This window comes from Suricata suricatta, chromosome 4 (genome assembly GCF_006229205.1).
Source record: "Suricata suricatta isolate VVHF042 chromosome 4, meerkat_22Aug2017_6uvM2_HiC, whole genome shotgun sequence".
Lineage (NCBI taxonomy): Eukaryota > Metazoa > Chordata > Mammalia > Carnivora > Herpestidae > Suricata > Suricata suricatta.
In genome coordinates, this window is record NC_043703.1 from 140,976,504 (window position 1) to 140,995,169 (window position 18,666).

The following is an 18,666-nucleotide window of genomic DNA, read 5'->3' on the forward strand; positions in this document are numbered from 1 at the left end:
GTTTATTTATTTATTTTTGAGAGACAGAGAGAGACAGCACAAGCAGGGGAGAGTCAGAGAGAGAGGGAGACCAGAATCAGAAGCAGGCTCCAGGCTCTGAGCTAGCTGTCAGCACGGAGCCCAATGTGGGCTTTGAACCCACAAACCGTGAGATCGTGACCTGAGCCCAAGCCTGAGCCCAAGCCTGAGCCCAAGCCGACGCTCAACCAACTGAGTCACCCTGGCGCCCCCATGCTGTCTCAATTTAATATCATTCCTACCAGCCCAGAACCTGGAAGAAAACCAGAATAAGAGCCATTTCCCAAAGCCCATATATTTTATGCTTTGGTTAGCAACTCAGAGCCACTCATTAAAATCCTATTTATTCTCGATTTCCAAACTGTTCTAATAAACATGACTGGTCTCCAAGCCCATAAAAAACTAAAGGGGGAAGCTGAATGATGGGATAAAAGGGTGCCCATTGGCAGAACAAAAGGAAACTTGATGGATGGATAAATGGACCCTTAGCAGGAGCAAACACTTTTTAAGCCTGGCTTAGGAAGTATAAAAGTATTTTACTTAGAAAAACCTTTAGTGATTCCAAATGATGAAATGTGAAATGGTTTTCCATAAAGTTCCAGGTACATGAGGTATTGCTAATTTCATAAATGATGATCATGTATTATAGCCAAGATTTTTGTATTTGTTTATTTGTATCTCTGTCTATAGATTCTGCCATTGTAAATATTTGTTTACATTAAATAGCTACTGCTTTGGTCCCGTGAAGGCAATTTGGAAGATTTTGGGGGGATGGGAAGGTGATTCCATTATTTTGTTCATGACACTGGCTGCAGGGTGATGGTTTGCTTGGTGCAGATGGTATTTAGATCTAAGTTAGTTTTCTAGCTCCTTGATGGCCTGAACTGCCCTCCTATGTCACTCATGTGCTCTCCTCAGTCACCTCATGCCGTCACTGTGGCAACTCAGAGATGCCCATGCCCTGTTGACCTCCTCCTCCGTTCCTATGCCCCCCAAAGCTGAATACTAGAGACCAGGGACAGAGTCATTTCTTCCCCTAGATATGTCTTCCCCATTCTCTGTCACTCAGGGAATGTGGGGCAAGTAAAGGTCTGGGACAGGATACACCGCACAAGGGTCAGAGTGAAGCCAGGCTGAAGGTCTCAGAGGTGGACATCTGTATTTCCCGGAAGTCAAAAGCCAAAAGTTTTATCATGACCGAGATAAGCCGGAAGCATGCATACCCGAAGCCCAATGAGGGAAGAAGAAGGAATCGGCCCTCAGGTGCCTAGGCAGGTGAGGTCAGGGAGTCCAGAAGATTAGGTTTCCCACTGTCCAGCCCAAGCAGGCAGAGAATACTGGGATGAGCCCTGGTACATGTTTTTAAAATCTTAGGGAGAAAAAGAAAATAAGAACCCTCCCTGCTGAAAGAAAAAAACAGTTACACGAGGAGACTAAAATACCTGTCCTTCCTTTGTCCCTGTTTTTTCCCTTTTCCTTCTCTCATGTTTTGTATAAAAACTCAGCCACCAAAGAGAACCTTCTAGATTCCAGTTGGAGCCTGGGGCAGGGCAGTCAGGAGCTGACTGTAAATAGCACTGCTTTCTCGCCACCGTCACGCTGGGTTAGAGAAATGATTTTAGCCTCTGGGATCCTCAATCTGATGTTTCCCCAGTGAAATATATGCATTTATATTTATAATGGGAAAAAAGGAGGAAATGAGTTTCACGGGTCAGGGGTAGGGCAAAGTGGGCCAGCTGTGCTGGGCTTAGTGGAGGAGCGGATGGTGTGCCTGGCTCTCAGGGAGCTCTGGAAAGATGGCCATCTGGGGCCGCTGACCTCACATCCTGAGTACTGTCTCTTTTCCAGTGTCCTAAGGACATGGGGGTACAAAACCCAACAGGAACGAAGGTGAGGAGAGGTGGAGAAGGAACATTCTAGTTGGTGACCTTGGGCCTCATTTTACCCATTTGTAAAATAGAGGACAGAATGTCTACCTCACTGGCCAATTATGAAGATGAAATAGTGCCAACGTACGATAGGCACGCAGTAAATAAAGCATCTCCCGCATAGTGACGGCTCATTGGAAACACCCAAGATTTCATTGTCCATTTCCACCTTCCTCTTCTTCCTCCATGTCCCCTCTCTGAACATTTCAAACCATTTGTTTGAAGTGTGGGCTCAGGAGGACACCCCAGTCTCCAATGTCAGGGACTCAGCTCCAGGGACCTCTGAGAAAGTGACATCTCTTTATTAAAGCTTCTCTTAAGTCAAGCAGACGGAGACGCTGTCCTCTGCTTGCCTGCGACCTGGGGAGCAGAGAAGTCGACGCATCAGAGCCCACGTTTCCAGATGGGCGTTTTCTGGACCACTGACCAGGCACCTTCTGGGAGAGTCTTCCATGAGGCATACTGGCCAGCACTAGCTCCAGAGACTCTGCTGGGCAATTCAGCGTGATCTAGAACTGACCTAATAGTGAGAAGGCTTGGCGAGTCCACAGTCCTGAACACAGCCACTTGCCCTTGGACTTCTGTCCCCACTGTGATGCTCTGTCCTGAAGGGCTCATCAGCTAAATCGGCTGGTCAGCACGTGATGAGGCCAGTTGGGTAGTGAGCTTCCCTCTCATCCATTTGTCCATCCTGCCAGCCAGACAAACATTCATCCATCTGCCAGAATACACTGGTCAGCCTCCTACAGTGGGTCAGGCACTGTGCTAGGCACGGGGGATCAGAGTGGCCATCTGCTGGGATGGCAAATGATTGACAGGTAGCCTGGCACTGGGATGGGTGGGGCGAGGTTTCTTGGCAAATGACGCTTAGTAAAGAAGCACCAGATTAAACACTAAGGGCAGAAGGGCAGGGAGGTAAAAGGGCAGGAATGGAATGGTATGTTAGGAACGCAGCCAGTGGGTCAAAGGAGCCAGAGCTTAGCTCTGTTTGAGGGAGCAGTGCCAGCCCAGGGGGCACAGGCAGGTGGTGGCCAGGCCTCTGCAAGCCCTGTCAAGGCCTCCAGGTCCTCTCCTGCAGGGCTGAGGCATCACTCAAGAACTTCGAGCCTCATCCTGAGATACTCAGGTCCTTCCTCTCCCCCAGCAACACTAGGAAGTCAGCAGGGTGCAATGACCTGGGAGTCAGAAGAACCGAGTTCAAATCCCTGCCTTACTTCAGGGAACCTTGATGAAATGACTTCACCTTTCTGAATCCCCACAGAGTCAATGATAAAATGGTGAGAACACTCATCTCACAGTATCGTAAGATAACATACCAGCACTTCTGGCGTTTGGCAGTGCACTTGTTAGTTACAGAGTGCCTGCCTTCCCACATTTGTGGCGTGTGCTGAGACCACACCAGCACTAGATGGCGCTCTGTCCCTGCACAAGAGTTCCTTCAAGGCTCGGGCAAGTGACACCTCCAGCCCTTAGCCTGGGAAACTGGCTGCTTGGATGCCCAGCTAGCCTGACTCCGCTCCAAAGACCAGCTTCAGTCCCGTGCAAACTCACTTTCCATTTCCTTTTTTTCCGCTTCGTTTCTCATGGGTGCCCTGTACTTTGTTTTATAAATACTGTCCTCTAAATAATGTATAGCGTTTTTGTTTCAGAAAAAGCAAAACTATGTTTTTAAGCCCTTATTGTAAATGCAGCTTCTTGAGAGATACAACTGTGCCCAGGCCACTCACCCACATGCCCTACACCTAACTTAGCACCTACCCTGATGCTACATGCAATTTTCCTCTAAAAGGGCCCCTGTGACATGGCCTAAGGCACAGTTTACTCTGACGCCCTGTGCCGACCCCTGGTCCCAGGGGCAGTTCGAACCACTGTTGAAAATCTCATCAGACTCTCTGAAGACAGTCTTCATATTTGGGCATCCTGGAGACTTGGACATCAGTTTTTTTTTACAAGTTCAGAATGCATCCTCCCAGAAGCGTTAACCAGCTGGGTCAAGTTCCAGAGCCTGTTGCTGTCAGGTTATAAGTGACTGTGGAAGCTTCGTGAGCAGGAGGAGGTGGCTGGCCTGGGGTCAGACCCAGACGAGGGGAGCCCGGGTCGGTAAGTCTTCATCTCCGCCCGTAGTGTGCTCAGCTACTCCTGCCTGCCAAAGAGAGAGACCAGAAGTCGTGCGGCCCAACCCAGGCAGGGGTGGGGAGGTAGGGGCGGGCCGAAGGCTCAGGCCTCGCCTTGTCAGGGAGCCTGGGTGTTTTTCGTTCCCCTGACCAGTGACCCATGGTCTATAGATGAATTCCCTAACCTCTCTGTTCAATCGCTCTTTTAAAAAGTTGTGAATGCAGTCAGAGGAGATTGTGTCATATCACTTCTAAATCTGCTTCTGGCTGGACTTAACAGATTTGCAAGAGGCTGGCCTTAAAAAAAGAAAGAAAAAAGGATACCTACTTGAGTCTGGCTCCAGCATTTACTGGTGTAAGTCACCTTAACGAATCGCCAGTGTTCACATCCACAGTCCCGAGGACGCACTGCGGACCACATGTGATCACATACTTCAACTGCTTAGCACAGAGCCAGTCTCTGCTGTGCCCTCTCTGCTAGGGGAAAGCTAACTGGTTTCTGAACCAGGGCACACCAGAGGCCACAAGGCCCTTGATGCCTGAGACCCAAGCTTCAATTCTGTTTGGAAAACATCTCTTTGAAAGCTTCGGTACAAAAGATCCAGTTCTCAGATTCATTTTCGTTTGGGCTGAACCAAAGCATCGAAATGATTGCTGTCTTTGTGTTGACTTCGCTTGGGCCTCACATCCCGTCTCCCTCCAACAGGGAGCTTCACCAACTTCCTGGACATTCCACTCCCACAGCTCTCAGACCCATTTATTCGTCTACAGTAATGGTGGGAGGCAGCCCTGTGGAGGCCACACAGCCAGCAACAGCATTGAATGGAGGGACCCCCCCAAGCTGCCTCCTCTGGCCTTTCACCCCTTGGCACCCCGCACACTGGGGGAAGTGGGCCCAGTTCAGGCCCCTCAGCAAGGCTGGCCTGTGTGCTAACCTTGTTTCCCATTGCATTGGGTTGGGGGTTCCCTGGGTGCAGCTGAGATGTTTAACTCATGACGAACATTCTTTTCCTGGTCTTTGGCTTCCTTGAGAAGGGAGAAGTCTGAGATTGTTAGAGTGCCTTTGGCCTGGGGTTTAGTGCTGAGAGGCCCATGTTGTTCTTGGGATGCAGACATTCCTTTCCTCAAACTGCCACCATGTCTTCATGAGTGAGGAACTTCCGGAAGGAGTGGCAGCTTTCTGCAGGCGAGCTTTCTGTGAACTCTAGGAGGGTGTGATATGCAGTTAGGTTTGCAGGCATCCCCTGAAAGTAGTCCTATGAGATTGTTGCCTGCCCTTTGCTCCCTATCCTTTCCCTGTGTGAGTGTGTGTGTGTGTGTGTGTGTGCGCACGCGCGCCCACATGCATGCATGCACACATGCAACACCCAGTCTTCCGGGAGTGATGGCGGCTTCAGATCAGGCTGGGCCAGGCTGTGAGGCTCGGGAGGCTCGGGAGCTAAGAGGAGAGGTCTGAATTCTGTGTGTTCTGCTGTGAAAGGTGAGGTCTTCCTGGGGGTGGAAATGATCTTGTGGGGGGAGGTGCTGGTGAAATTGAAAACATACTTGACCAGAAGCCAGAAGTCTTGGGCTTACATCCTCTCAGCCACCAACGGGCTGTGTGATTGTGTGGTCTCTGGAAGGTCATGTCACTTTCCGGATATTGGTGTGCTCATCTTCTGATCTATTGGTAACCTCTGTCTCACAGGACCATGGCAAAGATCAGATAAAATTTTGAGTGTGAGAGAGCTTTGCACACAGTAAAGTAGGAGTTTTGCACACAGCTGGGGGTTACAGTTCTAGGAATAGACCTGGCATTATGTGCATTTGCTGGATTATTTGGGAATATTTGATTCTGCTCTAGAAAATAAGAGAAACCAACAAATGAGGGTACATCACACTAAGTGTAGAAGCAGACGGCTTGAGAGACAAGTTAGATGCAGATGAGGGGAAGCACGTGTGTAAACACAGGAATGGAGGAAGGAGCTGAGCAGACACAGAATATTCATGATTTACTGAATATACATGAGGCACATGAAGCACCAAACACTCGGGAAAAGTCAAACATACAAGAGACCCACAGGCTCTCTGTGTTCAATCAGCCGCCCATCGGTGCCACACACGCTGCCCCCTTCTAAGCCCCAGAAATGCAGATAGAGAGCCACCCTCCCAGCTGACTAACTGGTGAGCTGTAGTTGTGGCTGGCCATCCCTCCCTCCTGTGCCTCTCGGACAGAGCACCTGTGCAGGTGGGCTCCAGCCTCTTCTGTCCTTTGGGCACCTTGCTCCAGCCTGCACTCTGGTGTTGTGACCACACCATCAGCAGGAAGGGCTGATGGGACAGACGGACAGACACAGGAGACTTGTACAACCCAAGACTCAATAGTGTGGTCTTTCTACCCTCTCTCATGGCATTTTAAATGTGCTAACTACCCCATCTCTCCCCGCTTGCTTTCCACTGTTTTAGATTGATCCAATTAACCATGTGATCTGAGCCTCTTGCCCAGGCTGTGGGCCCTTCTGTTTGGTGAGTGGAAATGCTCGCCAGTAGTGGGATGGATGTCTACTGCTGCACTAGGGTCATTCCCCCATGATACCCAGGGTTAGAGCAAAGATGTGGGGGCTGGGGCCAGGACTGAGTGCTTCCAACTGTCTAGTGTGGCTACTGAAATGTGGGTGCTATGTCTACATGTGTGGTGGGTGGCCCCTCAGTGCCCCCTCTCCACCAGCCCTCAGCACACAGACCGGCTCCCATGCAAAGCACTGAGCAATGTTGAAGACCACACACCCAGACTATTTCCCAGAGACCCTGCTGCTCTCTCCCCTTATGCTAAGTGAAGAAGAAAGAAAAGGTCAGGGTCCAGCCACTGCCACATACTAGCTGTGGGATTTAAGCTAGTCAAACTGTGTGTCTTGGTTTCTTGTTAGTAAGAGCAGGCTCTAGGAACAGCTAATGTTTATTCAACAATCCTAAGCACAGATAAGACAGATAGGCCTTTGTTTTATTTTACTTTACCATATGTACTTGAATTTATTATTTCTATAGTTTTTGTTAGGAAAAAATAGGCTAGGCTGGATCCTAGTGCATGGGGATGAAAATGGAGCTCTAGTTCTTAAGGAGGTTGTTGAAGTGTGGTTGGAGAAAAATGCAAGAAAGTCCAGCACAGGGTGTGAGGAGTGCACTGGGGGAACTCAGGTTAATCTGGGAGTCTCAGAAGCGTTCCTGGAGGACATGGGCTTAGTGTGGACCCTAAGAGGTACCCAGGGAGAGAGGGATTATCCAGGTGGAACGGATGGTATGGGGCAGGACTGAGAGGGACAGTGGCCATAGCAGGATATAGTGTGTTTTGGAGAGATCATTCTAGCAGAGGACAGATTGGCAGAGGTAGAAATGGGAAGTTCAGAGAATGTAAGCAGTCTACCCAAGGTCCACAGGAAGTGATAGGTTCTCATGAGTTGTCTCCTTCTGGGCCCTCTCTCTCCTCCATTCATGGAACCCCAGAAGGCCCTGATAGGTGTCTTTCCAGACCTTTCCCCACCCTCCTGGCTGAAGGATAAGCTGCTCTGGGGAGGGAGGTGGGGCAAGGAGGCCACCCTTTCCCACCTCATGTCTCAGAGAACCAGACAAAGGCCAGATTGAAAGTGTGATGAGGACGGGGCATCTTGGGACAGGGTGTACAAGAGGCCGCCCTCAGCCCTGCCGTCCTGCCAGGCCACGCCCCATCAGGAGGGCACTGAGGGAGGCAGGGAAGGAAGCAGACTCACAGGGGCTTCTCAGTACTTGTCCAGAAAGGCATTTCTATTCCATCTGTCTTATGAGATGTGTAATAGACACAGTCCAGGAAGTGAACAGTGCTCCTGGTAGACAAGACCAGGCATTCTCCACCCAGATTCACACCAGTAAGACCAGGCCTTCTGGGCAGGAGCTTTAAAAATCCCTTTGTTCTGCCATGGGATCTTACTGAACACCAGGGGACTGTTGACAACAAGGCTTCCTTTCCAGGAGATGATTCTTTGGAGGAAACCGTCTTATTATAGGCGGATCCATCAGGGTCCAATTGGGAGAAAGAAATACATAGGGAGGTGAACAGGATAGCTTCCTGTAAAGACTTTGTAGCTGGAACAGGGGATTGGAGTAAGGAGAGATGGGCTGATAAAACATAATGGGAGAGTGAAACAATGTGACATGAGCAGGGATAGAGTCATGTGCTCTCCCTAGGGCTGTGACAGGACGGCAAAAGGAGAGCTGATCCAGACTTCCATGAAGAGGGCACATCTGTGGCTCAGGAATGGCAGAGAAGTCACTGTGTTGCCATATGGCAGAACCTGTGGAAATCTGAGCTCTGGAACATGCTGGAAATCTGCCCTCTAGGGCGCCAGGGAAAGCTGTTCAGAGGAAGGTTCTCACCAGGGGTTTCCACTCTTAAATTCCCTTTAAGTGCCCTTTCCTCACCCAAAATATTGAAAAGGAATGAGTCCAAGGGTTAAGATTTGATAAAAGTAGTCATTTTTACTGCTTCATCTAAGACATTCTTAAATGAAATTGTCATATTTTCTTCCCCTTTTTACTGCGAGCGTGTGGTGGGGAAGAAGTGTGCAGGAGACAGGTGGGGAGGAGAGTGTGCAGTCTAGTTACAACCGGGCAGATTCGTGCCAGGACATCTGTAGTTAATACCCGCCATTGCTTCTGCACTATTGGTGTAAATGTCAACACAACACACAAGGACAAGAACAGCTTGGCACTGTTATTTATATAGTTTGACTCATCTGGGCCATGGAAGGAACCACAAACCTTCCTTGGGGAACTGCTGAGCTAAATGGCTTGCCCAGGCTGCAACTAGGAAGTAGAGTCTGAATTCAGACATTGGGCTCCTGGCTTGAAACCCCGTGCTCTTTCCACCAAAGCCATTGAGGACTCCAATAAATAGCATATGTCTTCCTCGTCCAGTTTCTCAATAAGTTGAGAAATACAACAAAACTAGAGTCGAGGTGTCATTTTTATTACTGGTGGAGACCAGGTTGAAGGACGTAGCATACAGTCTGTCAGCCGGGTGGACGTGACCATAGCAAGCCCACTCAGCCATGCAGCACTGGCCATGTGTGTGTGGAGGGTTGGGTGGGTGTGGAGAGCATTGCCCCAGAGAGACAGGGCAGGACATGGGCAGTTTGAGGCTGTTTACCCCCAGGGGGTAGAGGGCAGAGCTGAGCTGAGTGTGGCCAGCTATTCCTAAGTCTTGACATTCCTAACACAGGGAAGCAGTCTGGCCTCAGGAAAGGATTCTTATTCCACAGTTGGGACGCCTTCCCTCCATGCCATGTCTGTATCCTCACTCTACCCAGCGGAAGACAGTCTCTATGTAGCCAGTTCCCAGGATTTCTCATCATTTCTTGGGTATGCCCAGCACCCCTCCTAATGCTCTTTTCAACTTTCTGCATCATACATTAAAAATAATCAGTTGCTTTTTTTTTTTAGACAGATAAAGCATGTTGGAAATCTCCTTAATGAGAGGCAGTGGGATGCTGGAGAAGAGAAGCAGGCTAGTTTCTAGCTAAGCCTCTGACAGCCTGTGGGACTTTCCCAGCTCAAGGCTCAGCTGGGCAGAAATCCCCAGGTCAGGACATCCAGAAGGGACCAGTCTCTGGGATCCTGGGTCCCCACCCATTATGCTCACGTACTCATACTGTGTCCTGAGAATTCCATCCACCAACTGTCAATGGAGGATTCTCCTTTGGAGTGACAAGATGGGGATGCCTGCCCTCCAGGAAGGGCGACCTCTGGGACTCTGGAAAGCAAACAAATCATTAGATGTCTGAGCCGAGCCTGAGCTGCTGCAGCAAAGGCCTTCCTAGTGATTAAATATTTGTGCTGCCAGCTGTGCACTCCTGTCCCACTGGATGCCCCTTCCACACAACGGGGAGCTCTGCTTCCTGACTGTGTGCCATCGGCTGTCAGTTACTGTCATCCATGCTCATGCTTGTGCAACATCACTGTCCTCACGTGAATGCCTGGAACTTCCATGGCCACCCACGCCATCCAGCTCTACAGATGGTTTCAGGTTGATTTGAATGGGCGGGGCAGACCCTCTGTCACCTGTGGGTGCCCTCCCAGCCACTCCCACAGCCCAGTTCCCTTCACTCCTACTTAGGAGTGTAGGTTCCCCTTAGGCTTGAGCAAAGGGACTCTCTGTGACCCGCCCTATAGACTGCCCTTAAAGCACCGCATGGGGCAGTTAAATTAACTAATAGTCACTACCTTGAATGTTTCTAGGAGCTCTTGGGAGCTTGTATAAATATCCCCTAACCCAAAAATAATAGAAAGTGGCAGGGACCTTAAGCAGAGTCAACTTTTGATATTAAGAGTTTTGGGGGTGCCTGGGTGGCTCAGTCGGTTAAGTGTCTGGCTTCAGCTCAGGTCATGATCTCACGGTTCGTGAGTTCGAGGCCCACATTGGGCTTTGTGCTGACAGCTAGCTCAGATCCTAGAGCCTGCTTCAGATTCTGTATCTCCCTCTCTCTCTAACCCTCCCCTGCTCACAGGCTCACTCTCTCTCTCTCTCTCTCTCTCTCTCAAAAATAAATTTAAAAACATAAAAAATTTAAAAGAAAAGAGTTTTGGAAGTTGAAACTGAAAGCTTTTTTTCCCTTGCAAAGAATTAAAAAAAAAAAAAGGTAAGCAAACAAATGTTGCTAATGGGCATTTCAAAGCTAGTCTTTAGCAGAAACAAATACCTTAAACCCGAGGTCTGTATCTTCAAGTGTGAATTCTTCCTTAGAGCCCTGGATTTATGACGTTTAATTTGGGGATTACCCATTTGCTCCCTGTAGGTTGGTCTCTTTACTGGCTCTCACTCTCACAGCCCCAGAGGGAAAGTGGTCTGGAGAGGAGTCTGCTTTAAAACTGAGGCTTTTACCTTCATTGCTTCTTTGGCTTCAGGTCATGAACTTGAGGGACATACTTTACATGTTGTAGGGTACCTGACACCTCCCTTGTGTGTGTCCAACCAGTGGGGCCTCAAATCAGAATCTCCTTGAGGGGGGGGGGGGCTCGAAACACACAACTTCTAGGGCCTCATAGATCACCTTCTTTATTTTAACACATGACACTTTCATGGCATGTCGCATTCTTCAGGTTTACAGATGACTTTGTATTGGTTGCATCTTAGAATGGCTGCTTCCCTGGGCATGCAGGGAGGCACCTTATTTCACCACTTAAATTTGAAATTCTGAGCAGGTGTGAAAATCCAGGTTTTCACAAAAGCTCATATTTTCAAAAAAATCATTAAATGGTTCTGATATACACAAAGACCAGTGTTTCAGAACCTACCAACTTCTCCTTGTCAGGGCTCACGTGTTCCATCCCTCTCCAAGAGAGGCTCCGGTCATAGTTTCCAGGACATCCCAGACACCTGTCAATCAAATGGGCAACTCTCACCTCCTGGCCTAACGGAAAATGCTGGTGGTTTGTGCACTTCCTCACCCTTGCTCCTGTGCCGCTCTCTCAGACCTGCACTTTGTCCAGAGCTCCCCAACATTAGGGGATCTGAAGACGCCAAGGCTGACCTGTGGGCAAGTCATGTGCCTTGTTGAGAAGAGGGTGAGGGAGTGAGTGTTTGGGTTCCTGGAGCCAGCATACACACATTAATTTTAGGGTCTTCATCTGCTTTGGTAGATAAATCACAAACATTTCCATGAATAACCACGTCTGTTATGCAAATTGGTTTCCATCCGCTGGTCTGTTGAGAATAATGTTCCCTAATTACGACAGTTATTTACTTATGGGCAAATCGGTTTTCTTACCACCTTCTCCGTTTGAGAGAAACCTCCAGCTGCTGCAGGAGCCTGTGTGGCCGGGCTGACCGGCGCCGCCTTTGTGAGCCTGTGGCCTGAGTTTGCATGTCCTGGGGCCGAGGAGGATCTAGATACATTCAGCCAGCATGTAGAGATTAGGCTTCCTTTCAGCTTCTCTGTGCTAAGATGTCTAAGACACGGTCTTCAGGGCTTTACAGCCAGTTGAAGAAAGTAGTCACATGGAACAAATGGAAGCGTTTTAAGCCCTGGAATGTATGGTTCAACACTATTCAGCAAGGAAGACATTGGTGTGGTGAAGAATCCTCACGTGGCTTCCTGGAGGGGAGCTTGCCCTTCCCGGAGGGACTCTGGAGGACAGGAAGGATTTTTTGGAGCGGCCTCAGGTGGGAAGGCATTCCAGGCCCAGAGCAGAGGCTGGAGGAATGATCTCGTGTAACATGGGCTGTCTGGGTGGGTCTCCCAGTCTGGAAGGACTAATGTATACTGAGCCACAACTCTCTGGCTTGTGTCATGTCAGGTTGACTTAGGAAACCACTAACCACAGTAAGGCAGGTAGGAGTAGTTCCAGACAGGTAGGCTGAGGCAGAGAGAAGTTAAAACAGCTTGCCTGAGGTTACAAACCCAGGAAAGGCAAGGTTGGAAAAGGAGGCAGGATCTGAAGAGAGTGGAGGTTCTAGAATCCCAAGGAGACAACCTGGAACACGACTCTATGGGATCTTGATGTTTGGTGAAATGGCAAACAACATTGGGAGGACAAATCAGATTACAGGGGGTGTCGGGGGAGTGAGGACAATCAATGGTCTTGCATTCTTTTCTGGATCTCTCAACTTCCCTTCCCCAAATGTCTTTTTCCCCTTGATTTTGTAAACTGAACTCAAAGAATGTTATCCATATTTTTTTTTCCGTGTTTTGCAGATAAGGAAAATGAGACCAGGAAAAAGTGTGTCACCAGCCACTTGAGCTTGTTTCACTAGTTCGTCACAGAGCGCTGACTCTCTCTTGGAATGTGATCTGTCACCTTAGTTATAATCAATCATGATATTGATATCAGAGGTGATTCACTCCATGCTTTCAGTACTGTCCAGAGTGCCTGACAGAGTGTAGTGTTCTGCTTCAAACATTTTCGTTCCAGCATGGAAGAATCCAATGTCTACTGAGCAGAGCAAGTACAAGAAGAGCTAATGGATCACATGCATAAAGCCCCGTTTGTTTTCCTGGCCGCCATCTTGGTGGAACAGATCAGAAATCTGACAGACTGAGGGGCGCCTGGGTGGCTCAGCTGGTTAAGCATCCAATTTTGGCTCAGGTCATGATCTCACAGTTCATGGGTTTGAGCCCCGCATCAGGCTCTGTGCTGACAGCTCAGAGAGCCTGGAGCCTGCTTCAGATTCTGTGCCTCCTTCTCTCTCTGTCCCTCCTTCTCCCACTCATGCTCTGTCTCTCAAAAATTAAAAAAAAAAAACATTAAAAAATTTTAAGACTATTGAATACTGAAAATGAACTGGGGACTGAAGGGTGGGATGGTTATGGAGGGGGGGCACTTGTGGGGAGAAGCACTGGATGTTATATGGAAACCAATTTGACAATAAACTATTATAAATTTAAAAAACTTTTAAGAAATCTGAAAGACTGAGTATGCTCGAGTGCAGTTATGCAAAGAGGTTGCTACACATACAACTAAAAATAAACTAAATAGAGGATTTCTCCCCCCACCCCGTCACTCTCTGGCATATGGAGGGTAACTGAGAAGAGAAGGGGAGGCTTGTGAGAAAGATCAGATCAGCTATGGAAAAGTAAAGGAGGGATAGTTTTCTGCACAGTAGTTACAATGTCAGTAACTCTGTAGCCGGACCACATGGGCACAGGGAGTTTTATAGAGGAAGTGATTTGCACATTACTCATTCGTACATTTATTCCATAAGTGTTTATTGAGCCCCTACTTCATGTTCAGAACTGTGAGAGGCTGGTGTTAGAGATGAACAGACCCAGTTGTGGTTCTCTGTGATTCATATTCTAGTTAGAGACCCAAATATTCAGGTTTATTAAAATCAGCATGGTCCTCTGATGAGGGGTGAGTTTAAGGAGTTATGCAAGACCAATGAGGGCTCATAATCCAGCCCAGGAAAGGCTTCCAGGCAGAGGCAACACCTATTCACCATACGGCAGCCACACTGTCTTCTTGCCGTTACAGGTTCCTCCCCACTCTGAGCCACATTCATGTACTGTTCCCTCAGCATCACATGCTGCTCCTTCTCATTTTGACTGTCTGCTCCCCCACACCTCCAAGTCTTGGCACAAACACTACTTTCTCAAAGAAGCTTCCTCTGGGGTAGCGCCCCCCTACCCAGCTTAAGTTATGATTACTCTGTTATTTTTATTTTCAACTGCTCTATTCCTTTCCTTTACAACACAGATATATTTGGATCTCTGAGACAATGACCTGAGTTGAAATTGGAGGCTTAACCAACTGAGCCACCAAAGCGCCCCAGAGGACTCTCAATAAATATTGGTGGGACCCATGAGTGACCTTACCCAACAAAGGCAAGTCAAGAAACTGTCTGAATCTCAGTTTCTTCATCTGCAAAATGGGATTTATGTGTCTCCTTCCTAGGGTTTCTGCAGTGTGGTTGACTGAATAATGTCTCCCAAAGATTTTCACATCCTAATTCCTGGAAGCTGAGAATATGTTACCTTATAAGGCAAAAGGGACTTCACAGATATGCTCTAATTAAGGATTTTGAGATGGAGAGACTATGGCAGATTATCCAGATGGGCCCAATGTAATCACTGGGGTCCTTGTAAGAGGCAGGCAGGAGATCAGTGGGACAGAAGGCAATGTGGTAACAGAAACAGAAAAAGACTTGGAGGAGTTAGGTGGCTGGCTCTGAAGATGGAGGACGGGGCCAAGGCCAAGAACTGCACGTGAGAAAGGGCAAGAGACGGACTCTTCCGCTGGAGGCTTCAGAAGGAGCCACCCCTGTTGACACATTGATTTAGCTCATTTTGGACTTCTGACTGCAGAACTGTAAGTGCAAAAAAAAATTATGTTATTTTAAGCCTCTCAATTTGTAGTAATTTGTTACAGCAGCAATAGGAAACTAATACATGCTGGGACCAAATAAAATAATGCATGGGAAGACTCTTGGAAAAACACAAAGCCAGGAATCATTATTAGTTTATGACGGCTCACCCCTTGTTTATTACATTTCTGTGTGGTGCTATGTTAATTTCCAGCTACTATAATGAGGAGAGATGTTTGAATAATAGCCATACACCTCCAAGGAAGGGTATTTTTTCATAGTATATAATTGCCATAGAGCTTGAAAATCTTCCAGGTCTTATAGTTCTTAATTATGCTCTCATGCATATGCATCAATTACCCACATGCTCCTACCTAGCTTGTTACTGCAAAGATATTTAAAAAAAATATCTGGAACAGTTCCTTTGCATGCATCTCCCTCTGAAAATATCCAATGAAATACTTCACCTCCACTGCAACAATCTGCCCCAGTTGGGACATGCTTGCCAATCTTTCCTGCTCAGCAGAATTAAACCTCCACCCTCGTCTGCAGTCTCAGTGCCTGTTTATTCTACCTGGCAATTCTCTCCTCCTAATTCCCAGTTGCTTAATTGCAGGTCTGGTCCTCTGGGTTTGTGTCTGCTTTGCTGGGTAGGATCTGCAATCCAGGAGGGACCAGGGGGTGCCTGACCCAGGAGGTTATATTTAAATGGCGGGGGGGGGGGGCAGAAAGGGTGTGGATGTTTTTGCTTGCTGTTCTCCCTGTAGAAGTGGCTCTGCAGGGAGTCTCAGTAGCAAAGAGGCCATTTTATCTGCAAGCCTATGACTTTGTCAAGCAATAGCATGTGAATTACCCAGGTGGCCCTTCCAGTGATTTTCTGGCCCACCTGACTCGGTTTACTGACTTGCGAGTCAGTCTTGTTCTCCCTTGTCCCCCACTTTTCCTTCTGTTCCTTTTCTCCCTGACTGATCCCCCTGTCTGAGAGATGCCAAAAGGAATTCCACCTGTTGTTTCTGTTGGGAAGGTCACAGATCTTCACAAGGTGATTTCATCAAATGGCCCAATGCCGTTCTGTTGCCATGCTAAAAAGTGGTGGTCTGTCTCAATATTGGACTGTTAGACTGAACTTTAAAAAAAATGTCTTTTGTGAAACAGAACATCTCACCTTTGGAAACTTCTATTTGATGACATGAGTTGTATCATTAGGTAAATTCCTTAGTCTCACTGTATCTGGGTTTTTATCTATAAAATGAAAATAATAATAAAAACATGGTTGTATTGTGGGAAGGATTAAATTAATTAATATGCAAAATGCTTGTCACATACAAAGAAAGCACAGTCGCTTGGAGAATACTTGTTTCTTCCTCTGCCCCTTCACTCCATTTTCGGGCTTGAGATGCATACACACCCTCTGGTAAGGTGGCTTTAAAGAAAGATTCTGGGCCCTCCTTCCAGAGAGTCAGATTTGGTTGGTCTTGGGAGAATCCTGGGAATCTGCCCTTTGAGCAAGCTGCCCAGGTGACGTTGATGCTGATGGTCTTCAGACTCTACTTGTAGAGACTGCTCCATGAGCTGTGAAGGTGATGGGCTCGGACCGTAAGCATCTTAGGGGCAGCAACTGTGTGATGTTGATTTGTGTATAATCACAGTGCCTGTCACAGAGGAGACACACATTGGCCAATGTTAAATGCATACCATGGTACTCCTCACTGGGCAATGAGAAGGCTATGTGTGAAGTATCCTAGGGCAACAACCCATCATCTGGACTCCAAAACACATTCCCCAGGAACGTCTGGGGTCCCATTTGCCTCCATTCCAGCACGTCCAAATCTAACCGTGTTCAGTAAGCCCCAGTTCAGAACTATGTTCTTTCCCCAGAGTATCTTTCCTGGTTAGAGCTAAGACTACCCTTCCCCACTTCAACCAGATTCTCTCTGTCATTTAAAATAGGTTAACTTGGGGCGCCTGGGTGGCTCAGCTGGTTAAGCGTCCGACTTCAGTTCAGGTCACTATCTCACCATTTGTGGGTTTGGGCCCCGCGTTGGGCTCTGTGCTGACAGCTAGCTCAGAGTCTGGAGCCTGCTTCTGATTCTGTATCTCCCTCTCTTTCTGACCCTCCCCTGCTCATGCTGTCTCTCTCTGTCACTCAAAAATAAATTTAAAAAATAAAATAAAATAGGTTAACTCCAACAGGTTATAGACTTATATACATACATTAGCTCTCTCAGAAGATTGCCTAGGTCTGGATGGTTTCCCCCGAATATCTCTCAAATCCATGCCCTTCTCCCAACTGGCCTGGTCCCAGCTCCATCATCTTGCTTACATTTACTACATTGCTTCTTTGATCTGTCCACATCATTCTTCCCGCTTCAAATTGTTTTTCTCTTTGTAGCCAAAGGGAGTCTTTGAATGCAGGAGTCCGATAATATCAGCCCTCTGCAACCCTTCTTCACCCACCTGCCCCTTAAAATCCTCCCATGGCACTGCTCCCCTGTGCTACTGGGATAAAGCCCAAAGATTTGAACATGACCTCAAAAGTTCTGTGGAGTCTAGCTGTCCCCTTGCCTCTCTAGTCTCATTGGGTATTATCATCCCTTCACTCTGGACTTCCTGCACTTCCTTAAATGCAACCTGCTGCCTTTGGCTACACAGCCTTTGCACATGCATGTGCTCCACCTGGAGTTGTCTTCTCACCCTTGCCTGCTGGTCTAGGTAACTTTGTTTTCAGCACTGAATACAAATCTCACATCCTCAGGAAACTTCCAATTCAGCCCCATCCTCAGTCTAGATAAAATTCCTTTGCTATATGATCTCACACTGTATTCCTTCCCTCATTGTCCTCACCTTACTTTATAATCACAACAGTAATACAGATACTTGATATCTCCTGTCTCCCGGAGAGCAGGGACTTGTCTGTTTTTTATTCACCCCTGTCTCCTTCGCCTTAGAAGGTAAGACTTAACACATACCAGGTGAATCATTGGTAAGCAAATGAAGGAGATAATATGGAGTTTTGATTTCAAATGAAGGTTATTGTTTTGAATTCACTCAAAAAGTACCTGGTTTCATTAAGTTCTAGGAATCAGAATTAAGCAGTTGGTCTCTAGAAAATAAGTACGAATTGAAAATTTGTGAAAACTGGTTTATGGCTTAACTTGGATTCAGGGACCACGCTGATTGATGTGTTATGACTATCTTCATTAAGCTTAAGTCCTCAGATTCTCAAAGGAAGTAGATTTTGCTGACAAAATGACTTATGGAACAGACTTTGGGTAGACAGATGGCTATAGAGTAGAGTGTCAACATGAGTTTTGGAGACAAATATTTTTCAGTGAGCAGGAAGGTGGCTGTGTGCTCAGATAAGTGGAGTACAGACAGGTGAGCATGAGTGGAAGATGTGGAATGTCTGGATGGAGTTTCTATATCATCATACACCATATTGTATATGATACCCTCCATCCATAAAAGAACCTAGGAATATCATGCAGGAGTAACTAGGGTTGAGGGTAGGTGATGGGACCATAAAGGCCATGGTCAGGAAAAGGATGCTCAAAAGGTAAAAAGAAAATGTGAATGAACAAAAGGAAGTATTAAACAACAGGCAGCAATAGATAGAAACTGTGATAAATAAAAAGGCCCAGGAGATCCCCATTCTAGAAGCTTCAGTCAACATAGCGTGGGATTCCTGCTCCCACCCAAAGCTTCCTTTTTGGGCAGTTGCTCCCAGCTGAGATCGGGGAGGTTGGCCAAGGCAGTCATGACTGTAGCATACAACCTCCTCTTGCCCCTTACTTCTCAT